Here is a 5,125-nt window from a genome sequence, read left to right as displayed (position 1 = left end):
AGTTGTGCACCAACTCTTCCACTTTAGTCTTGGCTTGTAGCCTTTTCAAGTTAAATAGTTTACCATCAAGTGTAGTAGCTGAACTTGATGCTTTATCATTTTTGTTGAAATCATCTGACAATGTCACTGAAAACACCATTCTAGAAAACATGGGAGGAAGCACATATCTCTGCTTCACTCCATTGGTTACTGGAAAAGTACAAAAATATCATCCATTAACCAGAACCTGTGCAAACCTGTCATTGTGAAATGCAGACAATACTCATGAACTTCTCTGGACAACCAAAATTTGCCATGATTTTCCATAAACCCTCATGACTGAATGTACCAAGGCTTTGGTCAGATCAATGAACATTGTCTACAGACTTCTGTTCTACCCCTGGAATCTCTCCTGGATTTATCTGGAAGTAAATGCCATATCAACCATTCCTCAGGCTTTCTGAAGTCACATTGTCTCTCAGGTAGATGACCATCTTTCAGATAAAGGATGGCCTTATTAAGGAGGATTCCAGCAAGAATATTGCACACAATAATCAAGAAAGATCACTTCATTCCCACTGTGATTGTCACAGGACAAGATATTTTCTTTTCCTTTATGGATATGGACAATGGCGACATCTTTGAACTCCTGATGTATGACTTCTTACCATATAACCCAGAAGATTTCAATCCATTTCTGTATGAGCAGTGGACTCTCTGCCTTGAAAATCTAAGTTGGAATAAATTTAGCACTAGGAGTTTTCCCACACGAGAGGAGCCTAATGGAATTCAAAACCTCTTCTTCAGATGGAAGTTGGGCTACAGAGGGATTGATTTCAATCTGAGGTATATAGTCAGTGGCTTCTGCCTTTGTTGATGACAGTCTGTTCATAATACTATGGAAATAAGTGTTCAGCCTGTCTCTCCAGCACCATATCCTTATCATTAAACAATGTGGCTCCATCAGTGCTGAGCAGTTGAGATTCAACATAGATCTTTGGCCCATAAATAGCCTTCAGGGCATCATAAAGATGCTTGTAATTGTTACTATCGGTATAAAATAGAATTTCTTCTGCCATCTTACTTAACCAAGAATCCTGAATTTCTTTAAGATTCACTTTTGGTGGAGTTAAATGCTGCCTTCTTAGAGATAGATGAACTATTCTTCTGTTAAACCTTGTGGAGTTCTATTTTTTTCTCTTAGCAGTTCTTTAATTTCCCCCATCATTTTCATAAAATGAATCCTGATATATGTGAGTATTCTGGACCAGATGAGTAAATGTGGTGCTGTATGACAAATCTCTGAAAGCTACTTACTCTTTCTCTACTCCACTGTTGTCAACTGTGTGTTGGCTTAGCTTTCCCTCCAAGTTAGAAACAAACTGTTCACGCATAGAGAAACTCTCTAATCTGTTGACATGATCTCTTCTGGTAGTCATCTTGCCTTGCGGCTATCACTTTTGTTGAATGTGAATGTTTAACTAGTAGAAGATAAGTGTATAACTGGTCCAGTACTCTGTACCACATGTGGCCTTTGCCACTCTCACATCCTGTCTGTCTCTTCTCTTTGCAATGACATAGTCTATTCAATGTCTATCTTTCCTACTAGAGTACATTCATGAAGTTTTCTTGCATTTATTTAAATGGAAGACACTGTTTATGATGAAGTTTTCAATAATAAATGACAGTTCCTCATGCTATTTCTGACTCATTTCCTCCCCAAGACTCCCTGCCATATCAGACAGTTGCACCTACTCTGGTGTTAACATCACAAAGAATTATGAGCTTGTCCTCTTTTTGGCACATTGATGATGAGGGTCTCCAGCTCTTCATAAAATTTTTCTTTGACCTTATCAGGGGTCATCATGGTGGGATCATATGAACTGATGATAGTGGCATGGAGCTTTCCTGCAAATGGCAATCACATTGTCATAAGCCTGTCATTGAGTCCTTTTAGGAAGCATACAAGCTTGTTGACTAGTTTAGCTTTGATTGCAAAACCTATGGCACCTTCACCTTGTTCCCTATCACTGTGGCTACTCCAGAAAAATAAACATCAAAACCATATATCCAGTTCTAACTTCAGTAAGCTGGCTTTCATTTTCCAGTCTTGTTTCATACAAAGCTATCTGAATGTGTTACCTGCTGACTCTTTTACAATAAGAGCTTCTTATCTTACAGGTCTACTGGTTTTTGTGTTGTCCATAATTATCCATACGTTCCATGTACCAATGTTGAGTGGAATAATCTTTGCAAATGTTTTTGTACATTGTGTGTGTGTGTGTGTGTGTGTTTCAACTGCAGGGTAGGAGCCCCTCCTACTACAATAATCAGGCCAAGGTTACATTGGGTGAAGCAGATAAGTTTTAGGGCACCTTTTCTAACCTCTTCCTCACACCAGGAGGTGAGCTGTGTGGCCTTCAAGAAAAAAAATACACAACTGTTCAGACACACAGAGGATTGCTGAATACCACTACTGCTTTAGTCCTGTGAGTAGACAGGGCTATGGCTTAGGCCTCTTGTATGCAAGGCTGTGACTACAGCTGTCTGTATCTGTGACTGCATCTGTTGCCACAGGATTTTGAGGTAGGTAAACATCGTAAAATATCGTGGGTTATGTCTTTTAATTCATGTGCAAGTTTAATTTAAGTGAGAAAGAGTTGCCAAAAGTCTTCAATCCCATTCTCTCTTCCAAAATCATCACAGTTCAGTGGCAAGACAAAAATTAAGACAACTTGTGATGGCTCAGGATGCAGCAGATGACTTTAGTATCTTTGATGTCTAACCAAGCTCTAAGCATTGCACTGCACCTACTTCTGATGGCCATTGGAACAACTTTTTCTCATCAATTCATTCCTCTGAGTGATGTCTTTACATTCTTTGGATCAACAAACCCCCATAACTTACCAATGGGGTTAATGTCCTTTGGTTGTCCTAAACCTGGTTTAGTCCATTTGCCAAAACAATTTACTTGGGTGTGACTATTGCACATAATACAACTTCTTGCCACAGGTTAGAGTTGGGTGAGCCATTGGACACTAAAGATGAAATGTAGCCCTGAAAAGGGTTAAGCAGCCTTCACATCAGGAGTAGTCTTTCCTGAACTCCAATGAATTAAAGCAGAGTTTAAGAAGATAGAAAACGGGATGGGAATCATGAAAAGAATTGTTATTGGCTCTGGGCAATAGAAAGATAAAAATAATTACCTTCAAGACAAGTAAAAAAAAGGAATTAGGCGTAGACAGGGCAAGGGAGGATATATTTCTATGCCTGAGTGTTAAAACAAAAGTCTGGTTCCTTCTAATAAAACTAACTTCAGATACCTATTACTGATCCCCACATCACTATGCTCACCTCAAAGCATGAACAATGATTTGGATTTGGGCAGCCCAGGTGAAGAGAAGGATGGAACTGGACTTTGTCAAGATACCTAATTCTGTTTAGTGAAATAACAACAGAATTTGATGGAGGGGAAAAAAAGTTTAAATAATTATTATCTTTGATGTTAATATGTTCTGATATCTAAATCTTATGATTAAAATCTATTCTTGAGTAAAAAAATATGTACTATTTTCAAACAAAAATTAAACTGTCAATAATCACATCAAAAATATTTTAAAATAACTAAGACTCAGACATTATTCTTGATTTTATACCCCCGGGAAGTTAAAGACAGGAAAAAATAGCAACTAGTACAAAAATATTCATTGTAGCTTCATTTGTAGTAACAAAAAAATGGAATCAAATATGTTCTCACTAAATGAGGAATGAATAAACAAAGCATGTTTTATTAATCTTATTGAACATTATTACTGCAATATAGAGAATGATTGATATGAAGAAATCAGAGATGGGAAGATATGAATCTATGTTTCAGAGTAAAGAAATGATCATCAAAAAAGCAATATATACAGAAACTATTTTTAAAAGGCAATATTTAATGGAAACAAATAGGAATAATGCTAGCACTATATCATTAAAGTTAGAATGATACATCCTTTCTCTTATTGGAAACTCCATATAAGGAAAGTGTCATATTGTATTAATTGCAAACATAATAATATATAGTCATGTTTATTTATTTACAATAAATATGATTCTGAGGTTGTTCAGGGATTTGTTGTGTAAAAACAAAAAAATATCAATATATAATCTCTTTAAGCCATTGGCAAAAAAACATTTTTTTTTGTCTTAACTAAGTTTTAAGAAAGAAAATTCAGTTGGGACATTTTCCATTCTCTACTTCTTTTTTTCCTTATAACTTCCTCTTGTCTTTTTCTCCTATCAATTTTTGCCCTGTACTCTGGTAATTTAAATATCATTATTTCTGAATTTCTCACTCTAAACTTATTTTTTTTAATTTCCCTAAACTCACCCCATCTCCTTCTCATGTACTCTTCTTTCTCATTTATCCCTTTAATCAAGACTTGCCTATTTTTTCCTCTTGGTTCTGACATTTCTCATTCTTTTTCCTCTCCTTCTTTAGAGCTAATGGAGTAGAAGAGCTCTGAACATCTTAGTGTTCTTCCTTCAGAATCCTTATCACATTCTCAAGAGCATGTAACATTTACTTTCAGGGATAGAAAAGAGCTGAAATACAGATTGGGGAAAGACTTCAGCTGGTTTTCATCCAGCAACATCAAAAAACCATTAGTAGATTGTAGCACCAGCTGTTGCCATGGCATATTGCCTAGGATAAGTTAAATCAGGTTCTTTCTCTGCTTGATGCAGAGTTTTATTACTGTAGGTACAAGGGGTCATATGTGTTGCATGCACTTATAATGATTATTAGCTAATAGTAAAAGTTGCCCATCAAGAGTCAGGCTTCTGAGTTCTGCTTCTGTTCTGTTAAAAAAATTCATAATTATAACCAAAGTATACATTTAGTTTGCCAGTTTTAGTTGGGATCATAAAACATCATTCACTCTGGTGAATGCATCATCATGCTTTGAAGATAACTCTGTTTTATTTATTTTAAAAAATTTGAGTTCCAAATTCTTTCCCTTCTTCTTAATCCTTCTCCACCCATTGAGAGGGCAAGCAATATAATATCAGTTATACATGTGAAGTAATGCAAAATAATTTTCCATTTTAATCATATTACCCGAAAAAAGCAAGAAACATAAAGGTATTGAAAAATTATGCT

This window comes from Petaurus breviceps, unplaced genomic scaffold (genome assembly GCF_028583685.1).
Source record: "Petaurus breviceps papuanus isolate PSGF00001 unplaced genomic scaffold, PetGlider_PUasm1.0 90769, whole genome shotgun sequence".
Taxonomy (NCBI): domain Eukaryota; kingdom Metazoa; phylum Chordata; class Mammalia; order Diprotodontia; family Petauridae; genus Petaurus; species Petaurus breviceps.
This window is presented reverse-complemented; position numbering follows the sequence as displayed.